This window comes from Astyanax mexicanus, chromosome 19 (assembly GCF_023375975.1).
Source record: "Astyanax mexicanus isolate ESR-SI-001 chromosome 19, AstMex3_surface, whole genome shotgun sequence".
Lineage (NCBI taxonomy): Eukaryota > Metazoa > Chordata > Actinopteri > Characiformes > Acestrorhamphidae > Astyanax > Astyanax mexicanus.
Window position 1 is genome coordinate 7,154,441 of NC_064426.1, and position 27,835 is coordinate 7,182,275.

Here is a 27,835-nt window from a genome sequence, read left to right on the forward strand (position 1 = left end):
CATTTCATCATGAACAGAATTAGCATCACATATAACAACAACCGAAACTCACAAACCACAAAAGACCCCCAAACCCTGCAGTGAATCGATACATATATATATGAACGGTATATTTAGACGGTGGCAGAATGCTTTTATGAAAATAGCCGTAGCACGTATTGAGTCTGATGTATAAGCAGGCACTGAAAGTTGATGTTGGACGGTGAGATAAGTTGAATGGTTTGCTTGTTCTGCCTCTCACTTCTGCATTTTGGCTCTGGGGTTGAATACCGTGTCCTGGAAGGAAGCTAAACTCAACAGCACTGACATTTGAGGAAGGAGGCTGCTGCTGGCTGGAGAGGAGCTACGCAAAAAAAAAAAAACAAGGCTCGGATTGCTCTGCGAACCCAAAAACACCAGGGTAGGTTCTGTATCTCTTTCCTGCAAGGTGACGAACTGTGTTTTTTTTTTTGGGAGTTTTATTGTTAGCAATGAAAAACAAGTAAAATGTTCATTTACAGTGAACATACTTGGCTGAATTGAGTAATATAACATCAGAGTTAGTTGTGCAGTTGAAGTTGTGCCATGAGTAAGGTTTTTCTTAGTGAAATTTGGGTCACACTTTACTTGGATGGTCCATCTTACAGCCTTGTTGATGCTCAACTGACATTCAACTAACACTGAATTGAATGTCCTTTAAATTGAACTTAACCCTATGTTAAATGTAAATCATTCAAAATAGAACTTAACCCTACATCTAACCCTAACCTTAACCCTTAATCAACCCTAAAATCTAACCCTACACCTAACCCTAACCTTAACCCTTAATCAACCCTAAAATCTAACCCTACACCTAACCCTAACCATTAATAAACCCCTTAAAATCTAACCCTACACCTAACCCTAACCATTAATAAACCCCTTAAAATCTAACCCTACACCTAACCCTAACCTTAACCCTTAATCAACCCTAAAATCTAACCCTACACCTAACCCTAACCTTAACCCTTAATCAACCCTAAAATCTAACCCTACACCTAACCCTAACCATTAATAAACCCCTTAAAATCTAACCCTACACCTAACCCTAACCATTAATAAACCCCTTAAAATCTAACCCTACACCTAACCCTAACCTTAACCCTTAATCAACCCTAAAATCTAACCCTACACCTAACCCTAACCATTAATAAACCCCTTAAAATCTAACCCTACACCTAACCCTAACCATTAATAAACCCCTTAAAATCTAACCCTACACCTAACCCTAACCATTAATAAACCCCTTAAAATCTAACCCTACACCTAACCCTAACCTTAACCCTTAATCAACCCTAAAATCTAACCATACACCTAACCCTAACCTTAACCTAAGCTTAAAATCTAACCCTACACCTAACCCTTACCTTAAGCCTTAATCAACCCTAAAATCGAACCCTACACCTAACCTTAAGCCTTGATCAACCCTAAAATCTAACCCTACACCTAACCCTAACCTTAACCCTTATTCAACCCTAAAATCTAACCCTACACCTAACCCTAACCCTACCCTTAACCTAAGCTTAAAATCTAACCCTAAACCCAATGCTAAAATATTGGATTAGAGCTGAATGTAGGGTTATATTTAATAGAGAATCATTTACTTTCCCCTTTTAGTTCATTTGCATTTAATAAACATGTAGTTGAATGTTAGTTAGGGCACAAAACAAATCCATGATTAATTGGCGTGACAACCCATGACAAGGCGTGAGGTGCAAGATGTATTTTTTTGTGCCCTCTCGATACCAAGGACACACAGACACACCCTAAATCCAGCTGCCTGATCCAAAATTAATCGGAGTCAGAGCTCAAAAGTCTTAGCTTTTTTTTTTTTTACATTACATCAGCACCTTTAACAATTTTATTTTGCAAGGTCTGTGTTTAAAGTAGACTTAATTTTAAAAAACTGATTAATGACACTTTTTTTAACTCTTTTGGATTACCTTCTGCTGAATAAAAGCACGTATAGCAGTTTGGGAACTACAAGGTTGGAGCAATATTCAAAAATGTCAAGAAATGTCAGACTACCTCAGAACTGTCTGCAAGGCCTCAGTTTCCACGTGTTCAAATAAATAGTGCCAGATCAGGAGATGGCTAAACTGTAAGAATATCATTTAATTTTCGTTAGCTAATTCCTCAGTTTGTGATGCTTGGTTAGGTTAAAATCTGAAAGACCAAGACTCAAACTCTCAGAGAATTTTCATTTAAAATAAATAAATCAAAAGTATACTGTCAAAATAAAAGAAAATCTATTTGTTATATATTATTTACTATACAATTCTTTAAAAACTAAATACGCTTTTAGATGATAAGTTTTAGCAGTTTCTGTAATTTTACATAAACATATTTTTGTTATGCTGATATGCCATCATCACTATTGAAGCAGTTACAATGCACAAGAACACTTTGCCCCAATAATCAAAAATAAATGTACAATAATAGTCATTTTTGGCAACAGGAAGTCCTAAAAATGTCTATAAAACATGTCTATAAAAGTGACTGGCACTCCTGATAACAGAAAATGCAGATTTCTTACATGTATTTTTATAAAAGTTTGAAATAAAATGACTAAATAGTTGCCAGTTTTCAGAGACAATGTCCGACACGGCTGCTGCCACAAAATTACAGTTTTATTTTGTATTTTTTAGCAGCATATTGCAGTCTATTGACACTTAAACTCCACCTAGCAGTGGCGTGCACAGACACTTTGGGGGGCAAGTGCTCAGGAGGGAAAAAGGGCACTTTTTAGCTCATGTGGAACACTTCATTAAAATAAAAGTTATCTATCATTGATTTGGGCTAGAGCGGCTAGTTTATCTGGTGACCAGTCGGTTAAAGATGCTTAGTAGTTTGGTGCTGTATGAGACATTTTACTGCACAACAAACTGATTTCACGTTGGGCTTAGAGGGCAAACGGTAGGATTTTACTTGATGTGTATGTTACCTGGCTGGTGGGACACGGAGGAGAAGAAGCTGTTGTTATCTGTTGCTGTGCGTACTGTGCTGAAGACTCGCTGAACTGAACTGCTGCTGCAGCGCATCTAGTGTGCCTTGCGCGCGACGGCCCGGGGTCACGTGACAGAGGAAGAGAGAGGTCGGGAGTGTGCGAGCTGATTTCAGGGCATTCTGTTTTCACTCGTTTTTAATCGCTCAGGTTTTCAAAAGATCATTTATTAAAAAGATCACTTAATAATATATATATATATATATATATATATTTTTTTTTTTTTTTTTTTTTTTTTTAAACAAAGTTTCAAAAGGACACTTTGGTTAATAAAGGGCAGAGTTGATGTCTATGTCTGCACGCCTCTGCCACCTAGTCAGTAAGTACACTGCACTGACACTTTCAAGGACAATTACATATTTAAAAACTAATCCTGTCACTTTACCCGCACAAAGATACATTATCACTTTATTGTGTTTATGCTTTTCATTCACACTTACGTATCCATGATGCTACAGCAAAACTTACACTCTGAACGTAATGTTGCTGCTACTTCTCTACTATATTTTATTCTATTCTATTCTATTTTATTTTATCTTTATATTTATCTATTTTAACAATTGCTCTTTGGGTGTAACTGGACCGTGAGAATACAATTTCGTTCCAAAGTGTTTTTTATGAACTGAACATGCAAACGTTTGCTTTTGGCCTCTTTTCTTTTTTGCTATTTTAATTATTTTATTTCAGAGATCGATTCATTTTTCTACTGACAGTAAAAGGTCATTGGATCAGGGGTCACTGAAACGTGTGCATGCTGCTGAATATCAGATTGCAGGTGTGAAGACCTGAGCAGTGTTGGTCAGGGTCAGGTTTTTATACCCAGAAAACTGGGTCAGAACATTTCTGGGGTGGGGTTCTGGAGTGTCCCTAGTCAGCAGTGGGTAATTTTTTGCCAAGAACGTTTGAGGAAAGACAAACCACAATCCAGAATCAGGGTGAGGTTTGGGTGCGCACACTTTAAACTCTTTAGTAGACAAGTGTAACTAAAGCTTTAAGCAAATCGTATTCGGTTTTTCAAATCGGATCTGTTTAGATGACAGAAAATGTCTGTATGGGTAGCTGTGGCTGGCTTCTTAAACCCCAACATCTCTGTATCTCACGCGGGCCAGACGAGACGTAGACATGCGCAGGTTTTTAATGTAAAGTTTATGAGCAAAATGGTAAAACTTTAATCAATCAATTACTCAATCAAGCGATCAACCTTTATTTTCACTCGGGAAAACATTGAGGGTGACCCTCATTTACAATGTTGCCGAGCGTTTACAGCATCAAAGAGATTGAAAACATTTAATAAGAAATTAAAAAAAATAAGGAATAAAATTGTAAAAAATAATAAATAAAATAAATACTCATTTTAAATCAACATTTAATATATATATATATATATATATATATATATATATATATTCATAAAATATATATGTAAAATAGAACATTCTAAAAGACCATAAAAAACTAAATTGACACATAAAATGTTAAGAATTTATAAAATACAAGAAATAAAAAAAAACTAAAGAATGATAAGAGATGATAAAATGAACAATAATGAAGTAACATAATATAAGAATCGAAATATAAAACATTAGAAAAAAATAAAGTAAAAACTAATAATAATTAAATTAAAATAAATAAAATACATAAAGAAAAATTAATAATAAGAAAAAGATAAACTAATAAAAATAATAATTTAAACAGTCACCACCAGGCTTTCTGGTGGTGTTTAGAAAAAAAAAGTTAAAAATTATTCAGTGACACCAGCGAGTTTAGTTTCAACATTTCTAGCTCACTGGTGCACTGTAGCTAAAAGCAAAAATTTTCCCAGTTCACTAAAAACTCTTGGTATGTGACAGGTGATCCAGCCACTGGAGTGAGTCTGATAATTACTGTTATTAATTGAGATTAGAGAAGATATATAAACTGGCAAATAGGCAGAAAGTGATTTCTAAATAAAAATTAGCCAATGAGATTCTCTGCGTGCAGTTAGTGAGGACCAACCAACTCTATTATATAGTGAGCAGTGGTGAGTAGTGTAAGGGTTGCCGGTAATAAATCTCAGAGCAGAATCTTAGGTAGATTGAGTCTAATGGTTTGAAAGCACTGGCAGACATTTTTTATGAATTACATCACCATAGTCCAGGACTGCTAGTATGGTTGCCTCCACTATTCTTTTCCTAGTGTGCACGGATAAACAGGATTAATTCTGATGAAGATAATCAAGCTTTGTGTGCACTTAATGGTGAGTTTGTTAGTATGGGATTTAAAAGAAAGTTTTTAATCAAGCCAGTGCTGAGACATTTATATTCACTGTCTTGTTTGATGCTGGATTCAGGGATGTCAGGGTAGTAATAGTTATGGAATTTGGTTTATTAGCATTTAAAACCAACTTGTGTTTTAATGGAGCAGTCTGTAGAGTGTTAAAAGAGCGTTGAAGCTTTTTTAAAGCAGTGTGTGCAGAATCTGCTGAGCAGTATAAGATTGAATCATCTGCATTAAGGTGTATTTTGCAGACTAAGGTAGAGGCGGTAAGATCATTGATAAAAATATTAAATAATATTTAATAAAAAAAATTACAAGAGTTATGTGGGACAGGCATGGTAAATAGAGCAGCAATGAACAATGTACCAGAGAAAGCAGACTAAAAGGTCATATACGGGAGGTCCAAAACAGAGCAAGAACACAAGGCAAAGGAAGAGTAAAAAAAACAAAGCAGGGTCTACACCAAAAGAAGATAGAAAGAACGCGATAGATAGAAAGAGTTATGAAAATAGGTTCAGTACTCTGCAACGAGGAACAGAAACTGAGGGGTATTTATACAAGGGGAAACAGGAAATGGCAATTGGAACAGTCACGTGATCCGGAGGATAGAGCGCAGGTGCACACAAGAAAATGTAGTCTTTAAAGCAAGAGCTAGAGTCCAGGACAGACAGACTGACACCGTCACTCTGGATTCGATAAATCATTGAGTTTCAGACAGTCATTGTCCAGATTGAGACACATTTGTACAAATCACAATTGCAATCGCATTTTAAACCACCACAAAATGTGGTTAGGATCAGATTTGCAAAAAAAAAAAAAATAATACAAAAAAAAAGGGATGGCATGTTGTTTCTGGCCGTACAGCCATCTAGATATGGCAAAAATCAGATTTGGGCTGGCAGTCTGAACATAGCCAAATGGTGCTAATCACACATGATGTACGAGCCATGATTTTCACCTTCATGCATTAGCTTGTTACTGTAGTATGGTCAGCTAACAAGGTTGATGTCAAATAAGTGTCTAGATAACTCAGAACATCCTCAAGACACACTGTAGTCTGTTCGCACCTGTACTTTGTACTGGCTACTAGACTTGGGGTTGTTCATTCAGTTAATGCCAGGTCTAAACGGGGTCTCCAGCCTTCTCCAAATGTAGTTTAGTAGTGAAAAAAAAGTATATTTAAGGATACTAAGTATTTCGTAAGTAGCACACTTCTAGTATACTTCGTTGGGCATAAAAATATATTTTAATATACTGGGTAACACTTTACTTGGATGGTCCATTTGATGGCCTCTTTGATGCTCAACTGACATTCAACTAACATTCATCTACATCTCTATTAAATCCAAATGAACTAAAAGGTGAAAGTAAATGATTCTCTATTAAATATAACCCTACATTCAACTCTAATCCAAACGCTTATCTTAATATTTTAGGATTGGGTTTAGGGTTAGATTTAAGGCTAAGGTTAAGGTTAAGGCTAGGGTTAGGTGTAGGGTTAGATTTTAGGGTTGATTAAGGGTTAAGGTTAGGGTTAAGGGAAGGGTTAGATTTAAGGGTTGATTAAGGGTTAAGGTTTGGGTTAGGTGTAGGGTTAGATTTTAGGGTTAATTAAGGGTTAAGGTTAGGGTTGGAATTTAGGGCTGATTAATGGTTAAGGTTAGGGTTAGGGTTGATTAATTGTTATGGGTAGGGTTAGATTTAAGGGTTGATTAAGGGTTAAGGTTAGGGTTAGGTGTAGGGTTAGATTTTAGGGCTGATTAATGGTTAAGGTTAGGGTTGGGTATAGGGTTAGATTTTAGGGTTAATTATGGGTTAAGGTTAGGGTTAGATTTTAGGGTTGATTAAGGGTTAAGGTTAGGGGTAGGGTTAGATTTTAGGGTTGGTTAAGGATTAAGGTTAGGGTTAGGTGTAGGGTTAGATTTTAGGGTTAATGAAGGGTTAAGGTTAGGGTTATGTGTAGGGTTAGATTTTAGGGTTGAATAAGGGTTAAGGTTAGGGGTAGGGTTAGATTTTAGGGTTGATTAAGGGTTAAGGTTAGGGTTAGGTGTAGGGTTAGATTTTAGGGTTGATTAAGGGTTAAGGTTAGGGTTAGGTTAGGGTTAGGGTTAGGGTTTAGGGTTAGGTTAGGGTTAGGGTTAGGGTTTGATTTTTTAGGTAAAAAAACACGGAGGCGTTCACGTGCGCCCAGAGCTACGTGATCTCCTGTTTCTCTTTCATCTGCCTGGCGCTCATATTGTAATCCCATTCATAGTTCTGCAGTTTCTCAGTGTTTTCTGTCGTATTTTGCGGCTAGCGCGAGTGCTTTACACAAGAACTAACGGACCACGAGGTGCCACGCGCTCGGCACAACACTGCCCGCTGTACAACTCCGCTGTACAACAGCGCTTATAAATAAATTAAACACGAAAATGAGGGTATTCTATCAGTAATTTCAGTTCGTTTTAGTTAGTTTTATAAACACAAAATACAGTTCGAGATAGTTATGTTTTTCCTTTTAATTACCGTTTTTATTAGATTCAGTTAACACAAATGTGTTTTTCACTTTCAGTTTTCACTATTTCGTTCGCTTTAGTGAACAATAATAATTGGTTACTTAGCAACATTGTGATTATCACACCAGAGCTTTATATAAAATAAAAATAGGAGCCTGATTTCGGGTCGGTCCTCGGGTCAGGTCGGGTTCTGGCAGAGAATCTAAGCTCTAAAATAGAAAGCAGCAGCACCACAAAAACCGGAGCAGCTAAAAAGAGCTTAACGTCCTTAAATCGGAACTTGGCCTGTCCACGGCAATCACTGAATTGATTAGAGCACGCAAATCGTCACAATTGTGCCTCACTTCACCACTCCAGAAGCTCAAGTTCACTGGAAAGAGGAGAGGTTAACCAGGGCAAAGTTAAAACAAAAAAAAAAGTTCATAGAGGGGCTAAATTAACGTGCAGTAACGGGGTGTCGGAAATGGTAACAGCGTTATAGTTACAGTCATTGTAATTAGTTAGATTACTCGTTACTGAAAAAAGTAACGGCGTTACTCCCAACACTGGTTACCAGCCACAGAAAATGCAAGTTAAAATAGCACATTTTAGTTTGTTTAAGACTTTTAAGTTACTACATGATTTTTTTATGTGTTCCTTCATAGTCTGAATGACTGGTGAGTATGTAGGGCAGTCTGGCTGTTTAATTCTATGCTTTTTCATAAACATTGGATAAAATCTGCTTTAAACAAGGCGGCTGAAACGTAACTCAGTCTGCAGAGTTGCATAAACGGTGCAGAAAGCTGCTGGAGTCATTGGTTGTTCAGCATGTGCAAGGCATGCGACAGGAAATTGCAAACAAGCTGCGTTTGACTCACTGGAAGTGTGTGGTTTCTCTCTCTCTCTCGCTCTATCTCTCTCTCTCCCCCTCTCTCACCCTCTCTGACTCAGATGTTCATACATTATATCGCTCGCTCTACCTCATAGACGCCCAATTAAAATAGCTCTTTTAGCGCATGCACACTGTCCTTACGCAACCAAATTTCAATGGTTTGCAGCTCATTTCTGCCTGGCATGGGTTCAGAACGTATCATAAGTCTACATAAAACAATGTGAGATTCAGAAAATGACATTTTCTTTAGCAACTAGCACAGGGCACAAACACACACCGCATGGCAGCTGTGGGAGATCCTCAAATGCCAACCCTGCATACCTACAAAACCAGTAACCTATTATACACCTTGCTGTTTCACTGCTTTTACACTATTAGCTCACATTGCTTGACTGCTTACTTTGAAACCCTCTCCCTTTTAGCTCAATCCTGCTGGCCTATATCATATTTTAAAATCTGAAAAACCTTTAATTTTCCCAAAAATCATCAATGCGCCTTATAATCCGCTGCAGCTTATGTATAAATTTTACCAGTCAGGTTGTAAAGAGCAGTAAAGCCACTCCGCTTAAGTACAGTGTTAAACAGGAGTTTCTGTTTACTGGAGCAGTATTAGCATTAGCCGCAAACAGTGCTAAGTGCTAGCTTTTTCTCCATTCAGAGGTGATTATATCAGACTGTAGCCTGTGGCCATTTACATGTTAAAACAAAATATGTGGGTATTTTATACTAGCTAATATTGCCCTGGCTCACCGGATCACTCACTTACCGGCTTCTCATTTTAACACTGTTGAGCTACATTTACTGTTAGCCGCTAATGCTAATGCTGCTGTACCCAGCCTTAGTGAAAATCTGGAAATCTAAGCTTATTGTAAATAAACAAATGCTTTACTCACCGGAATAAACAGTTTTTAGAAGAGAAATCTGTGTAGATTAAAATCTAGCTCTCATTTGACTTTAAAAGAAAATGTTTCTATTTAAGATTTACAATTTTGATAACTTAGCTTTGCTATAATTAACATACCCTCTCGCCCCACCACCTAGCGGTGAGACCTGCTGACTTAGAAGGAAAACACGGCGACACCCCTGTTCCTTACTAGTGTTGCATAATGCGCCTTATAATCTGGTGCACCTTATAGTGCAAAAATTTTTGTGTTCTAGAGAGTTAGCTGTCCTCTCAATCTTCATCGGCGGTCAGTTCTTACAAGATACAAGAACAGACAGGACTACTAGAATTAACACTGAATAAACGAACAAAAAAAACAGCAACCTGACTGAAATAGAACACGCACAGAACCAGACAACCAGATGCTGAAACATAGGGGCTTAAATACATATACAGGAAACAGGTAACAGGAAACACCTGGGGACAGGTAATGAGGGGGTGGGGCTACAAATGAACACAGGCAGGAGCACTGAAGACATGGGTGGAGACAAGGAGAGACACGGAGAGCCATGTGCTCATAGCACAACATACAAAGGACAACAACATACATAAGACAACAAACAAGTGAGGGAAAACAACATGGAGGCTGACAAGAGTCAGGACAAGGATGTGACCCTTTAATATTAAATTTACATATTTCTTTTATAATAGTACTGTATATGTAATAATATAATCATAATATAATATAAGATAATAATAATAATAATATTGATAATAATAATAGAAAAAAATGAATACACATATAATAATAATAATAACAATAATAATAATAATAATAATAATAATAATAATAATAATAATAATAATAATAATAATAATAATAATAATAATAAACTGAGAGTGTTTTCCTTCTCCAAAAAAAAAATATATATATATATTTAGACACCTATACCTATACACACACCTTTTTTATGGTGAATGTATTTATATGTTTTTTTTCTTCTATTTAATGAGTAGATCAAATTAATATATATATATATATATTATATATATATATATATATTGGACAACCGAAAACAAGCACACAAAAACCACTCATTTTATTTTATGTTCTCAACCGTTTTCAATAAATACATACATTTATATATTTTTGGTACATTTTTCTCAGACAGTTTCAGTTTTTCTTTAATTTAGCAAGTTCAAATTTGACCTCTTCAACTCAAATCCAACTTCTCTCTGCTGATAGAGGCAGAAATCAGATCAGTCTGGGGTCAGTTAGGGTTGAAGCTTCTTTGAGGAACACGATTACAGACCACTACTCCTGAACTGTCTGTGCTTGTGGTGGCAGGTGGGCGTGGCCTGCCAGAAAGTGGGTGTGGTTTGGCTCTGCTGGCTGTGGTGGAGGAAGAGCAGTTCCTGTCTCTCCTCTCAGAACAGCACTGCAGAGTGATGAAGCTGCTGGAAGGGGGTAATTACTCTTTATTTACCTCTTTATTTACCTCAGAACCTCAGAGCAGGGCAGGTAGATCAGGAATCCTGAGAAAATGAGCTTAAAGTTTTCAGTTTAGTGGTGAAATAATGGTGAGAACGGCTGGAGGACTTGTTGTGAAGTTGTGAACTGAAAACAATAGTTCAAGAGTTCCTCAGGCTACTCAACTGAAGCTGCTCTCAGAACATCTTCATAGCTTAGCATTTCTGAGCTGGGGAATGGACTATTTCTGCACTTTTTCTCGCTTTTTATTTATAATATTTATGTGGCTTTAACTATAAAATACTAAAATATACACAAATAAGAATTGTATTTCTGCTGGCCAGATACACTTTTAAAGTTAAAGGTGCCTTTAAATGTGTTTTTTTTTATTATTGATGCCATAGAAGAACCAGTTTCGATTGTATATAACCCTTAAAATAAAATAAAATTAAAAAATAAACTTTTTAATGGAATTAAAAGTAGTTTGTAATCCAGATGTGGATGTGAGACAAAACAATAACTTTACATCAAGACATTTTTTAGAAATCTATTTATCTATTTCCTTGTTCAAATAATTTAAATCATTTAAATCAATCAAATTAAGTAGGTTTTAGTTTTAGTTCATCAGTATGCTGATCTGACCTTTTAAAAATTGCGTTATTGATTTACTGTCCAATATATGGATCATCAATCATTTTTGCTCTATGTCTTTATTATTGTTCAATATATTTTTTTCTATGAAAAGAGAGACCCCATTAACCTTAATGTATCAATCCCACTCTAAATTTACTTAATAATTCATTTAATTCAGTTGTTTATTGCCCTGAATATATCTTAATAGCATTACGATGCTAATACAGGATGTTTGTTTTTATTAAACATAAGTCAGATACACTCTTACAGGTAAAGGTGCTTTAAATATATGTTTTTTTATTAATTAAGCCATGAAAGAACCAGTTTTAATTCTATACAAACCTTAAAAATAGACACTCATACATTTCTAGTATAAAATTCTTATAGGAATAATTTGTAATCCAGATGTGGATGTGAGACAAAACAATAACTTTACATCAAGACATCTTTAGAAATGTGTTTTTCCATTGCATTGTCCAACAAATCATTTGAGTCAATTAAATTTAGTGTGTTTAAGGTTGATCAGTGTGCTGATCTGACCATTTTACATAGACCTCCCATGATAATTGCATTACTGACTTATGTATCATGCAATATATAAACATAACCACAATATATGTTGTTCAATATATTTTTCTAAATGAGAGATCATTAATTAATCAGTCAGATACACTCTTAAAGTTAAAGGTGCTTTAAATATATGTTTTTCTGTAAATTGATGCCATAGAATAACCAGTTTTAATTCTATATTAACCTTTAAAAATAGACACTTATACATTTCTAGTATAAAGTTCTTAATCACATTTAAAGTAATTTGTAATTCAGATGTGGGAGTGAGACAAAACAATAACTTTACATCAAGACATCTTTAGAAATGTGTTTTTCTATTGCATTGTTCAACAAATCGTTTAAGTTGATCAAATTAAGTAGGTTTTACGATTATCAGTGGGCTGATCTGACAATTGTACATAGACCTTCTACGATAATTGCGTTTTTAACTCACATATCGTGCAATATATGGACATAACTACAGTTATTTTGCTGTCTTTGGTGTTGTTCAATATAATTTTCTTAGAAAAAAAAGGAGAGACCATAATTAATGTTCTAATCCCAGTGTCTACATTTTCTTAATAATTCAATTAATTCAGTTGTTTATTGCTCTGAAAAAGTCCACTGTCTTTTATTAAATATAAGTCAGCTACACTCTAAGGTGCTTTAAATGTTTTTATTATTATTATTATTGATGCCATAAAGTACAAGTTTTAATTTTATGAAGAACCAGGTTTGAAATAGAGCTAACAAAGGACATTATGAGAACGTTTAGCAAAGGTTCCAGGTTCTGTTAGGGAAATAATAAGAAATAATAAGTTCCAGGAGAGTTGTTTCTGAAAACATGTGGCGCAGTAATGGTTTGCATCACACATGTTGTTAGAACGTTTTACATATTACATTACCTACCAGCTAGTTGAATACTAATGTTATGTAAACATTACACAAGAATACAGTACCTGCAAATCCATACACACAATGTGGTAAAAATAAATAAATAAATAATTAAATAAATAAAAATATATACTATCAGATGTTGGTTGTCTTTAAAAGTGTGTAAGTGCTCGGCGGTTATGCTATTATATTATCATTATATCAGCGGCAGTTAATGTTCTTAAAATGACAAAAATATTGTTTACCGCCATAATTTCTGGGACGATATATCGTCCAAGAATTTGTTATTGTAAGGTTCAAAAAACATCCTACTACCTAGAGATGCAAGATGATGCTGAAATTATATTGGTATTGGCCGATAATTGCTTTTTTGTAGAATCATTGGCTGATGTTTGTAGAATCATTGGCTGATGTATACATATACATATACATCTACCAGACATTGGTTGTCTTTAAATGTGTGTCATTGCTTGGTTATGCTATTGTATTATCATTATATCAGTGGCATTTATCAGTCTTAAAATGACAAAAAATATAGTTTATCGCAATAATTTTATTGTGACAGGCCTAATTCTAAAGACACGTTGAATGTTGTAAGAATTAAACATTTTGTAAGGTTCAGAAAACCTCCTACTACCTAGCAATGCACGATGGTACTAAAAGTATATCGGTATTGGCCGATAATTGCTTTATTTTTAAGAATCATTGGCTGATGTATTTATTGTATGTTGAAAAAAGGATCAAGCAATACTGGCTGTTCTACTAAAATTGGCCAACACTAGACGTGCTTCTTTATAATCCATTGATTTAAGCGAAATTGCATTTATGTTTATTAGTTATAAAGTTATACCGGTGTGTCTAGTCTCACTCTTAGTTATAAATGTGTATATCGGGATCAAGATCGACAGATATAACATGTAATACATGTGTAATATCGGATATCGGCATTGGCCCAAAATCCTCACATTGGTAGTTACATCCCTATTACTTACATTATTAGCTGGGTTTAAAATTGAAAAGGTTCCTTGTGGTTTTACATATCTGGTACAACTTTGTTCTTCATGGGACCATAAGTAGTGCCATAAAAAAAAAAATTGTTCGCAATAGTGATGTAATGATGTCTGAGTGTGAAGGACCTTCAAAGTGGTAAAGAACCTCAACATCACTCGAAGGTTCTTTAGACATTTAAAAGGTTCCTCTTCATTAAGATGCTTCAAATGTTTTTTACAATGATGCCAAGACGGAACTATGTTAAGCAATAAGAACACTTCCATTGGTAAAGGGTCTTTACATCAAGTAAAGGTTCTGTAAACCTTTAAATGTTCTTTATAAAGGTGTTTTAAATGATTCTTAGAGTAATGCCAACGAAGAACTGCATTTGATTCTATATAAACCTTAAAAAATGACACTCACACATGTCTAGTAAAAAGTTGTTAATGTAATTTAAAGTAGTTTGTGATCCAGATGTGTGAGTGAGAAAAAAAAAAAAAAAAACATTAAGACATATTTAGAAATATGCTTTTTTTTATTATTTTTAATTTAATTGTTCAAATAATCATTTTGAAGCAGCTTTGTGTTTAAAGCTCTATCCGGACGGGATTAGTTTCTCAGGGGGACGTCTGTAAAAGATATTTTACACTTCTCATCTACCCAGTGTTAAAACTCTTGCATCCAGACTTCAATTGAAAAAACAGGAGGACCAATGAGTTTTATGGCTTTCTCAATCACATGACATCATGTTCAGTAGCTCCTCCATTTCCACTCGCTATTGTGTTACGTGGATCTCCATGGAAATGCATGCCTAAAGTGTAATTACGGTGCGTAACAGTGGACAAATAGCTATTTTATTTCGATTTTATTAACCGTAAGGTAATGAAACTCAGATGTGTGTCCGGACAGGACTAAAATTACCAGAGGACCACAAGGAGGAGTTCAGTGAAAAGCAGCAGACAATTCAGCCTGTAATTTTCTCAGAGGACGTCTGAGAAAAACACATACATGTTCATTCCGGATGGGAATTAAATTACAGAAGACCCTCCACTACAAGAGGAAATTACCCCAGGACCCCCTGAGAAACTAATCCCGTCCAGATAGGGCTTAAGAGTGTTTCTGAAATTAAGTAAGTTTTAGGTTTAGCAATGGGCTGATTTGACAATTTTACATAGACCTCTTACGATAATTGCATTATTGACTTATCATGCAACATGCAACACATGCTTCAGTGTTTGGCCTATATATTTTTCTAAGAATGGAGAGACCGTTAACCTGAATAAGCTGGTTAGTGCTTCAATCCACTTCAGTTTCAGTTTCTCTGATTTTGCTATTTATAGGTTTATGTTTGAGTAAAATGAACACTGCTGTTTTAATCTATAAACTACAGACAACATTTCTCCCAAATTCCAAATATAAATGTTGTCATTTAGAGCATTTATTTGCAGAAAATAAGAAATGGCTGAAATAACAAAAACAAGTTCATATTCATAAAGTTTTAAGAGTTCAGAAATAAAAATGTTTTGTGGAATAACTCTGGTTTTTAATCATAGTTTTCATGCATCTTGGCATCGTGTTCTCCTCCACCAGTCTTACACACTGCTTTTGTATAACTTTATGCTGCTTTACTCCTGGTGCAAAAATTCAAGCAGTTCAGTTTGGTTAGATGGATTGTGATAATCCATCTTCCTCTTCCTTATTTTCCAGAGGTTTTTAATCTGGTGAAATCAAAGAAACTCATCATTTTTAAGTGGTCTCATATTTTATTTCCAGAGCTGAAAATGTGTTTTACACATACAATTATTTTTATATTAAACCCATTTGAAAAAGCATTTACACTGAAAAAAACATATGCATACTGTACATAGCAGCATGTATAAAGAGATTTATAGAGAGCAACATGTTTTTCATTATATAGGACCATATTTTAGTGATATATATATAACGCACTGATCAATTGCGAATCACACAACTCTGTTTACGATGTGTTGTGTGTCTTTGGTGTCGTGAGGGCGCGAAAAATATGCCTTGTGTGGCTCGAAATGCACAGAAGGCATGAACTAGTTTTATTTATTATTAATGGGTGTGTTTTGGGTGTAACATGAAATAATATCAGTGTTTAGTTGCTATTCCCTTTAAGAGGCAGGTGAGCTCTGACTTTGGCACATTCGCATCTTAACAGCACGGCACTTCGTGTGTCTCAGTTGAGGATTCTGATTGGGCGTTCACGCGATAAAGGTACTCCAGCAGCTCATTTAAGGGAACAGTACTGTTATTTTATTCTTTATTCTGTTTATTGTTGAGTTAAAAGTCATGTGTTTAAAAGCGTGTGGACTCTGATGATTGACTGTTGTCTAGGTATATTTCAGTCAGTGGCGCACCTGTGTTTTCTGCGGCCAAAATAGAAACACGCCAGAAATTTACCTGAACACACCTCACTTTCAGAACACCACACCTATCGGTGTAGATTTATCCCTAAACTCTGACACTATTTTAACAGCACGGGTGCAAGGCATATAAAATAGTCTGTTGATGGGTTGTAAGATAGCACAGAGCATATATTGCATTATTGTAAATGATTTTCATATATAAGCCTTTAATTGTATAAAATAGCACATTGGTATAAGTCAGATAAATGTTTTTAGTACTGTATAAAACCCCTTTTGCTGCAAGTGTATTTACAGGCAAAATACATCCGGTAAAAAAAAGTGCATCACTTGTTGCAATGATACTAAACATAGCTCATTCGTAGGAATGCACGCAATATGCTCTTTTTCATGTGTGGTTAATGGTGCCATTTCATGATTTCAGTTTGAAGTTTTTGACCTTTTTCCTCAGGTGGGAGTTTAAATGGAATATGTGACATTTTATGATCTGGGGTGGAAAAATTATGTTATTTTTGACATGACAAATTACATCACATGGCTGTTGCCTAAGAACCCTGAATCAGGGCATGGGTCTTACAAAGATACCAGGATGAGCAATTCTAACAAGCATGAAAATAACAAAAACTATGCATAGTAACTATAAACTACAGTATGCAGTGTAAATGACTAAGCATTAAGCTGAAACCTCGCCCTGTGACCTGTGCAACAAGTGCAATCGTAAATTTCCTCATTACCAAATATTCCACAGCCAACTGTCAGTGATATTATAACAGAGTGGAAGTGACTGGGAACGCAGCATACATACCACAGTGGTATAAAACAGTTTGGGCAACAGTGGTAAAATGTAAGGCTCATTTTTATGATTTTCCTTTATAAATCATTGGTTGTTCAGATCAGCAATTTCAAATATTTTATTTTAAATATATTATATTACATTACATTACATTACATTACATTTGGCAGACGCTTTTGTCCAAAGCGACTTACAATAGTGAAGTACAACAGTAATAGAAGTTAAAGGTAAAACACCTTTAGACAGGGCTTAAAGGAGGTCAAAGGGAAATAATGGGATAGAGGAGTGAAGGAGGGGAAAAAGGAAATGAGGTTAGAAGTAGTTAGTGTGTTAGAGGTGTTAGGAGAGTAAGTGCTCTTTGAAGAGCTCTGTCTTCAGGAGTTTATTAAAGATAGTGAGAGATTCTCCTGATCTGGTAGTAGAAGGTAGTTAGTTAGAGGTGTTAGGAGAGTAAGTGCTCTTTGAAGAGCTCTGTCTTCAGGAGTTTATTAAAGATAGTGAGAGATTCTCCTGATCTGGTAGTGGAAGGTAGTTAGTTAGAGGTGTTAGGAGAGTAAGAGCTCTTTGAAGAGCTCTGTCTTCAGGAGTTTATTAAAGATAGTGAGAGATTCTCCTGATCTGGTAGTAGAAGGTAGTTAGTTAGAGGTGTTAGGAGAGTAAGTGCTCTTTGAAGAGCTCTGTCTTCAGGAGTTTATTAAAGATAGTGAGAGATTCTCCTGATCTGGTAGTAGAAGGTAGTTAGTTAGAGGTGTTTGGAGAGTAAGAGCTCTTTGACGAGCTCTGTCTTCAGGAGTTTATTAAATATAGTGAGAGATTCTCCTGATCTGGTAGTAGAAGGTATATATCATATAGCAGAGGAACACAGTGATATTTGAGAAGTGAAATTAAGTTTATAGGATTTACAGAAAGTGTGCAATATTGCTTTAAACAAAATTAAGCAGGCACCCTTGTCATTTCACTGATTTAAATAACTTTAGCATTAATTATTGGAGCACAAAATTTGTTTAGTAAACTCACTGACCCTTGACCCACATTGGCGTAGAAACTGGGGGGGGGGGGGGGCGATATATATTAGAAACAGGTGGATTTAACCAGGCTTAGCTCCATTAGCCCCATATGGAGCCTAAATTAATCATTATGTATATCCAGCAGTGTATTAGACACATCATAACACCACTTACTATATTAAAGTGCATTTACAGCAGATAAAGCTCTAGAAACAGGAGTTGGATAATGGAACTGAAACAGTTCTGGTGGAAACAGGAGAGTTGAGGTGCACATTGAATTCTGCCGTGATTTGGGCAGCCGTGGTTTTGTTTTTTGGATACAATCCGGGTTAGCACCCGAACATCCCTTTCAGACAGCTTCCTCTTACAGCGTCCACAGTTAATCCTGTTGGATGTGGTTGGTCCTTCTTGGTGGTATGCTGACATTACCCTGGATACCGTGGCTCTTGATGCATCACAAAGACTTGCTGTCTTGGTCACAGATGCGCCAGCAAGACGTGCACCAACAATTTGTCCTCTTTTGAACTCTGGTATGTCACACATGATGTTGTGTGCATTGCAATATTTTGAGCAGAACTGTGCTCTTACCCTGCTAATTGAACCAACCTTCACACTCTGCTCTTACTGGTGCAATGTGCAATTAATGAAGATTGTCCACCAGGCTGCTCCAATTTAGCCATGAAACCTCCCACACTAAAATGACAGGTGTTTCAGTTTCATTGTCCAACCCCTGTATGCAGAAGAATATGCAGGAACAGGGTTAAGAAACACTGATCTAACGTGACTTCTGTTTATTTGTAGTTCACAGTAAAACCACATGTCCTGAGTGAATCCTGAGGGATTCCAGGCAGATCCAAACGTTTTTTTCTGGATTTTTGTATATAAAAAAACACTTTTAAAAGAATAGAATAGAATAGAATAGAATAGAATATCTTTATTTTTCATTATATCAAGTTTAACGAGATTAAGTTGCAATTCTCTTCAGTGTCATAAACAATAAAAAGTTATAATAAAAGATAACAGTAACACAACAACAAACCAGATGCAAATAAAAAAAAATATATATATATATATTGCACAGTCCCATGTGGTAATAAAATAGATTTTTAAAAAGTCATAAATTGTGCTATTTAGTGCTGGAACTGCGGTTGTGTAAAAGCTATTTTTGAGTTGATTTGTTCTAGTTTTAATAGTTAAAATAAAAAAAAAACCCTAATTTTTATTTTATTATTTAGTATTTTTTTCATGCTGATTTTTTTTTCTTTTCCTACAAAAAACTATTTCTTACCAATAAAAGATAATTCTGAGATTATTAAAATTATTTTAGACATTTTAATTGTTCTAAGTCATTTATCATTTAAAGTTTACATTGCATTGAGGAAATAATTATATACTAAATACAATGTAAACTTTAAATGATAAATGACTTAGAACAATTAAAATGTCTAAAATAATTTTAATAATCTCTTTAATAATTATCTTCATTGGTAAGAAATAGATTTTTGCAGAAAAAAAAATCAGCATAGTTTAGCACTTAATTCACACCTCATTCTCAAATGGGTTTTATGGTGCGGATGTTCATCAGTAGATGTGTTAATCGTAAACTGTCGGTTGCTCTGGTCAGACCTGCTCCTCGGTTACAGAAGGCCAGATACTTCCCCTTTGATTCTCTGCAGATACTCATCTGCCGTGGTTTGCATGCCACTCCTTTAAATGTGAAGGAAACGGAGTTGTTTAACAGATGTCGCATTTGCGGTACGTTCGGACTGACGCCGTATTTGCATGGCGGGTATTAATAACCCAGCCTGTGGATTTGTTTACGTATTTTCATGCTGGGTGTTGTGTGGAAGTCAAAATAACACAGGCGTGTCGATACGTAAGAGGTTAAAGAGGTAGTAATTTAGAGGTAGAATTCTATAAAAGTATAGTCTCTAAAATACTGTTTCACAAGGGTATTGAACAATTTTAACAGAAAGGATGTGTGTTCATTAGATAATCAATTTAATGAACAAACATAATGTAGTAGAAGTAGAAGCTCCAGATCTTAAAGTTGATATTAGCGCACACGTGGTATAAACACTTCCCCTCAATGAATCTGGAAAACAGGTTCATGTTCATTCATTCATGCTGGTTTCATAACTACAGCTTTTTTACTGCATCTTGGAAACAGTCAAATACAATGCCGTGAATTTTGTGCCAAAAGGTTTATGCTAGTAGCTTAATAACTAGCTAACTTACTAACTCACTAGCTCACTGGCTAGGTAACTAGTATACCTCGCTATTGTAAGCTTTTTAACCCTTGTGTGGTGTTCATATTTTTGTTACTCGTTTACTTTGTTACTTGTATTTAATTCAGCAAAATTAAGCAATTTTACATTAAAATGCTTTACACATGCTTGCTTCACCTAAATTGCAAGCAACATAAACAGCTTACATGGTTAATATTTGCCCTTTACCTTTCTTATGTTACATTTCTTTCAAAAAGTGCTACTCTTTTTTTTATTCGTTTTTAAATAAAATGTAAAAGAAAATGAATTAAACTCAAGATATGAGTAGAAAATTTGTTTAGTTTCAAATTTACAAATGAAGCAATGTTTATTAGCCCTTGGCCAAACATACTGTATGTAATCTAAATGTGTAGGGGGGGGGGGGGGTGTACAGTGTGTGTTTATCGAAAATGTGTTTTGATATATGTTTTTCACAAAAAATGAGCCAATGCCAATGAGTTTGAGTTAGAAAAAATATTTTTTTAGTATCATTTGATAAAAAATGAAAACGGGTCCCACAGACCCGAACACCACACAAGGGTTAAATGAGAAATCTGATGTAAAATGGATTTTTGTTGAAGTAAAACATGATAAAAAGTACTTAACTTTGATGAATAGCACACCTCCGTTCTCCCACAGCGTTCTGAGATCCAGAAATTTTAACAATTTGTCTAAAAAAAAACCCTTTAGTCTGAGTGATAAGGCGCATAATTTGCCCCGATAAATCGCTTTTTCCACTGTTATCCAGTTCAAAGTAGCTCCATACCTCCTGTAGACTACGTAGACTCACATGCATGGTGTAGCAGCCGGCGCCCAGGAGTAATGGCGGCGCTCGGAGCTGAAGCTAGCGTTATGTGATGTAAACAGTGATTTTTAATAAGATTCTTGTGCAATTTTTAAGTTATTAATGCCTCAATTTAAATGTCAGGGCTCTTTGGATCCTAGCAAGGAGGTGTGGAGCTACTTTGAGCTGGATAACGGTGAAAAAAATTGATTATTTGGGACAAATTATGCCCCGTTTCACTCAGTCTAAAGGGTGTTTGGACAAAAGGTTAAAATTTCTGGATCTCTAAACGCTGTGGGAGGACATAGGTGTGCTATTTATCAAAGGTAAGTACTTTTTATCATGTTTTACTGAAAGATTGGACAGAAACTCTGATTTTACAGAGCATTAGCAAGTAAATGTGAAGATCTAAAGTGGAAGTGTTGTAGTAAAGTAGTTTTAGTAGTCTTTTCCTCATAGATGTACTTGAGCAGAATCAGTTCATGAAAATAAGTACACTATATTGCTCAAATTCATTGAATTCTGGTGTTCTAAGAAAATATAGCTCTCTCTTAGGAGCTCAGTGAATTCTAGTGTGGTACCGTGATGGGATGCATCATCTGTGCAACAAGTCCAGTCGTGACATTTCACTACTCACTACTAAGTATTCCACAGCCAACTGTCAGTGATATATAACACAGTGTACGAGACTGGGAATGACAGTGACTTTGACAACTTTAAAAGCCCTATTTAAGCAATCTATAGCTTTTATTTCATAAAAAAATAGAAGAAATAGAAGCTTTTATTTAGCTTCTATTTCATATTGTTCAACTTGATTTAGGGCATGTAGGTGTGTCTTTGGTAGGGTGAGGGTGACAAAAAACTATGCCCTGCGCAGAAATATGCCTTAAAACGCAGAAAAGACATGTACTAATTCTCTTAATTATTCGTGGGTGTGTTTTGGGTGACATGTGAAGGTGTGCCAGCAGGTAATTTATGAGAAAAGCAATGTTTATATTTATATATATTTATATTTATATTTATATATATATATTTATATTTTTTATTCTGTTTATTGTTGATGTAAAATCTGGTTTTGCATCTGTTTGTGTGTGTGTGCTCGTGACGAGGTGGGGTGTACAGCTAAGATACGATTGGGCGCCTGACTGCTGACTGTTGTCAGGGCTTTAATCAGTCAGTGGCGCACCTGTGTTTCCTGCCACCAACATAGAAACACACCAGATATTTACCTAAACACACCTCACTTCCAGACCACTACACCCATCAGTGTAGATTTATTCCAAAAATCTGACAATATCTGAATGAAAGACATAAAAAAGACTGTTGACTGGGTGTAAGATAAAACAAGTATTTCTATTTTTGTCTATATTTAGTTTACTAAATACTATAAATACTTCAAAATGACCTGAAATAAACTCTTTTTACATCGACTTTCACTGAAAGTGTAGAAGTTTTTTCTCTCTCCTGTAAAGTTGCTGTTTTGGAGATACCTGTTTTTCAGTAGACAGTGTCGATATACTGGTTTTAGTAGAAGGACTGATGATACAGCGCTTAAAGTACCATTTAAAAATTACCTTCATCCACAAAGATTTTTAAAAGTCTACATTGGTTTTGTAGCTGCAGCAGAGTAACTCAAAAAACACACTTCAGACATCAGACACGTCTTGGTTGAATAACTGAGTTTCTGGTAAAAAAGGAAACTGGGTAATCTTGGGTTTTTCAGCAAACCAATCACGTGAGAAAAAAGCAGAAGTGCAGAGTTGTGGTTTATTTTCAGAGTTAATATATGATTATTAAAATGATAATGTGATTGCTGCTTCCTGTGATAGCAGTTTTTCACAGAATGTGATATTTCTGCTTTTGCAATGGCGGAAGTATGTTTTATTTTGTGAGAAATTACATTACATTACATTACATTACATTTGGCAGACGCTTTTGTCCAAAGCGACTTACAATAGTCAAGTACAATGTAAAATAAGTTTAAAGGTAAAACATCTTTGGATAGGGATAAAAGGAGGTCAAAGGGGAGGAAGAAGGAAATGAGGTTAGAAGTAGTTAGTGTGTTAGAGGTGTTCGGAGAGTAAGTGCTCTTTGAAGAGCTCTGTCTTCAGGAGTTTATTAAAGATAGTGAGAGATTCTCCTGATCTGGTAGTAGAAGGTAGTTAGTTAGAGGTGTTAGGAGAGTAAGTGCTCTTTGAAGAGCTCTGTCTTCAGGAGTTTATTAAAGATAGTGAGAGATTCTCCTGATCTGGTAGTGGAAGGTAGTTTGTTCCACCATTGGGGAACTCTGTATGAGAACAGTCTGGATTGCTTTGTGTGAATGTTTGGCAAAGCGAGGCGACGTTCATTGGAGGAGCGCAGCGGCCGGGAGGTAGCGTAAGCCTTCAGGAGTGAGTGCAGGTAGGAAGGAGCCTGTTCTGTCATCACCTTGTAGGCGATTGTAAGGTGAGTTTTGAATTTGATGCGAGCATCAACTGGTAGCCAATGGAGCTCAATGAGCAGCGGGGTGACATGTGCCCGTTTTGGCTGGTTGAAGACCAAACGTGCTGCTGCGTTCTGGATCATCTGGAGTGGTTTTACTACACAGGCCGGGAGGCCAGTTAGCAGGGCATTGCAGTAGTCGAGGCGTGAGATGACGACCGCTTGCACCAGGAGTTGGGTGGCCTGTTGCGTCAAGAACGGTCTAATTTTTCGGATGTTATAGAGCGCAAAGCGGCAGGACCGAGCAACTGAGGCCACATGGTGCGTGAAGGAGAGTTGGTCATCAACCAGAACACCCAGGTTCCTAGCAACCTTTGTCGGTGAGAGAGAGAGAGAGAGAGTCGATGCTTATAGAGAGGTTGTGTTGAAAAGATGGTTTTGCTGGTATAACCAGAAGTTCAGTCTTTGAGAGATTTAATTGAAGGTGATGCTCCTTCATCCATGAGGATATGTCAGAGAGACACTGCGATATCCGTGCAGAGATTGAGTGATCTTCAGGTGAGAACGACAGGTATAGCTGGGTGTCATCGGCAAAGCAATGGTAGGAAAATCCGTGTGAGCGGACAACCTGACCAAGAGAGGTGGTGTATATGGAGAAGAGAAGGGGTCCCAGTACCGAACCTTGGTGAACCCCAGTGGATAAGGAGTGGGCTGAGGACAGCTGTCCTTGCCACGACACCTTGAACGAGCGATGATGAGAAATGATTTGCTGACTGTGAGAGTCTTCTAACAAAGATGATATCATAGGATCTGCTGGAGATCTGAGTGGTAAAAATGTGGTAAAAAGATTATAATGATTATTTATCATTTTTATGATGCACTAAAACAGGGGTGTCCAAACTTTTTTTGTTGGGGGCCAGAAGGAGAAATATATTTGAAGTCACGGGCCACAGACTCTGTAATAAAACAAATAATGAAATAAACCACTTTAAATAATACTTTTTTTCTGATTATTTCATTTACAAACCAGTTTACTTGACTTACTATCTTTATCTTTGACAGTGTTGTGTAAACTAAGATTTTTCAAATTGATGTTTAATTTCACGATGTCTCTTAATATTAAACTCTTTAATTACAGCAACTTAGAAATGCGCACTCTCTCCGTTTTTAGACTCTTTGGCCCGTTTTTCTGAGCTAAAACTGCCCACCCTCTCCGCTTTTAGACTCTTTGGCCCGTTTCTGACACCTAGCGTTCAAACTTTGAATCTCACATTATAAAAACCTGCTTAACAGCAGGCCAACATTCATTCTATTTCTAAAATACCTCGCGGGCCGCTCCAAAAAAGGAAATGGGCCGCAAATGGCCGGCGGGCCGTAGTTTGGACACCCCTGCACTAAAATGAACATTTGAAACATCTTACTGATAAACAAATATTAAACACAGTTTTTTCTTCTCTTTTGGGTTACTGTAATTTAAATAGCCTAAACAAAAAAAGGCAAATACAAAATTACAATTTATAAAAAAATATATATTTTATATTTTTTACATCCCAGCAGACACACTAACAAAGCACAACACATTTACCAATGTGGGCCTTAAACTGCTGCTTAAAATGCTATGATTGTAATGTGAATTATTATTCTGTTTTTTTAACCAAATAATTTCAGTAGCTAAATAAAAAAAGTGGTGCACCCATAACCATTATGTATCTGTATATAATTATTTATGTGTATTTTTAAGGGGGTTATTTATCTATCATTTATTGCAAAAAAAAATTCTAGTTCTGTGAGATTCTTGGATCGTCTTACTGCTCTGTTTTTGATGATATTGATATTGTATATATATATATGTATGTATATATATATATATATATATATATATATATATATATATATATACAGTCATATGAAAAAGTTTGGGCACCCCTATTAATCTTAATCATTTTTAGTTCTAAATATTTGGGTGTTTGCAACAGCCATTTCAGTTTGATATATCTAATAACTGATGGACACAGTAATATTTCAGGATTGAAATGAGGTTTATTGTACTAACAGAAAATATACAATATGCATTAAACCAAAATTTGCAAAAGTATGGGAACCCTTATCATTTTATTGATTTGAATACTCCTAACTACTTTTTACTGACTTACTGAAGCACAGAATTGAGCTTTGAACTTCATAGCCAGGTGTATCCAATCATGAGAAAAGGTATTTAAGGTGGCCAATTGCAAGTTGTTCTCCTATTTGAATCTCCTCTGAAGAGTGGCATCATGGGCTCATCAAAACAACTCTCAAATGATCTAAAAACAAAGATTGTTCAACATAGTTGTTCAGGGGAAGGATACAGAAAGTTGTCTCAGAGATTTAACCCGTCAGTTTCCACTGTGAGGAACATAGTAAGGAAATGGAAGAGCACAGGGACAGTTCTTGTTAAGCCCAGAAGTTTCAGGCCAAGAGAAATATCAGAAAGGCAGAGAAGAAGAATGGTGAGAACAGTCAAGGACAATCCACAGACCACCTCCAAAGAGCTGCAGCATCATCTTGCTGCAGATGGTGTCACTGTGCATCGGTCAACAATACAGCGCACTTTACACAAGGAGAAGCTGTACACAGGAAATTTGGCAGTGTTAAATCAACACTGTTAGTGTTAAATCAACACTTATTAGTGTTAAACTTTACACTCTCAGTGTTAATTTAACACTAATAGTGTTGATTTAACACTGCCAAATTTCCTGTGTATGGGAGAGTGATGCGAAAGAAGCCATTTCTGCAAGTACGCCACAAACAGAGTCGCCTGAGGAGTGCAAAAGCACAAGCACACCTCAGGCGACTCTGTTTGTGCACATTGCACATGCAATTTCAATCCTGAAATATTACTGTGTCCATCAGTTATATCAAACTGAAATGGCTGTTGCAAACACCCAAATATTTGGAACTAAAAATGGTTAAGATTAATAGGGGTGCCCAAACTTTTTCATATGACTGTATATATACACACACACGTATCATAGACGTATCATGATGTAAAACTTGAGTCGACTAATAATATACATTACACACATCCATTGGTAAAGCTATATTTCTTGCCTGATACTTTAGGTAATATATGTCTGTGTTTGTGGGTGCGTGCGTGTATGTGTGTGTAATGTATATTATTAGGCGGCTCAAGTTTTACATCATGTCAAGTTAAAAAGAACACTTTATGATTAATTTATCTAGCTAAATTAGAACTACATATAGAAACGTCCTCATATGAGCGAATAAAAAGTGTATCATGCTGTTTTAAGGAGGCCAGTATGATACAGTAGATGAATACGGTGTTGAAAGCAGTGATTACTGTACATACATTTGCTCATACATTCCGCTATTTGAGGGTTACTGTAGCTCGTAGCATTAACAATCACACATACTGTGAAATCCCAGCTAACGCCTATTAGCATCACTCATACATGTGGAGGATTTAGTGTACAGCAGCAGGATTTTTCTGAGGGCTGTGGAAGTTATTAGCGCTGTGGGGATTTATGGTATATATTATATGGATCCGTTTTGAAGCGATTGGTCTTCTGGCTGAGCGGGACTTTGATGATTTATTAATTGTTTGTTCTCTGCTGGAAGGAAAGCTGGAGAATATCGAATGCTCAGAGATTAGACTTTAAAAACATGCAGAACGGAAGGCCTGTCATTACACTCGTTCTGCTGGAATGTGGAATGCCATGCTTTTCCTCCTGACCTTCCTCCCTTTCCCTTTACTCTGTCCTCTGAAGAAGAGTCTGCTTGTTTTTTTAACATGTTTGAAAGCCCTTGTCATTTTATTTTCATGATTTCTTTTTAAAATATTATCTAGAGAGTGTTCTGATGAATTTTCTATGGAAGCCCATTCCTGCCATCTTAAAAAAATAAAAACAATCCAGCAAATTTTTTTAAATATTATTATTATTATTATTATTAAGTAAACTGCTATCTCAATATTTTGAGCACAGATATTTGCAGTTACAGCTCAATTCACGCTTTTAATCACAGAAAAAAATGCTCTTATTTACCCTTTTAAAAGCCATTTAAATGCCTGATTAAAGGGCTGATTACTGTTATTTTGCTGTTTTCCTCAGGTT

General features: G+C 35.8%; 1 protein-coding gene across 3 annotated transcripts in view; it reads left to right on the plus strand.

Annotated features, from left to right (window-relative positions):
• Positions 1-277: 277 nt before the first annotated feature.
• grap2a (GRB2 related adaptor protein 2a) overlaps positions 278-27,835 on the plus strand; it is a 53,786-nt gene continuing 26,228 nt past the window's right edge. For 2 of the 3 annotated variants that reach the window (XM_007260745.4, XM_049467668.1), the window contains exon 1: positions 10,900-10,995. The gene's annotated coding sequence lies outside the window, so the exon portion shown is untranslated. Of the gene's footprint in view, positions 401-10,899; positions 10,996-27,835 lie in introns of those variants that run through there. The other variant, XM_022671559.2, reaches the window with a different exon arrangement.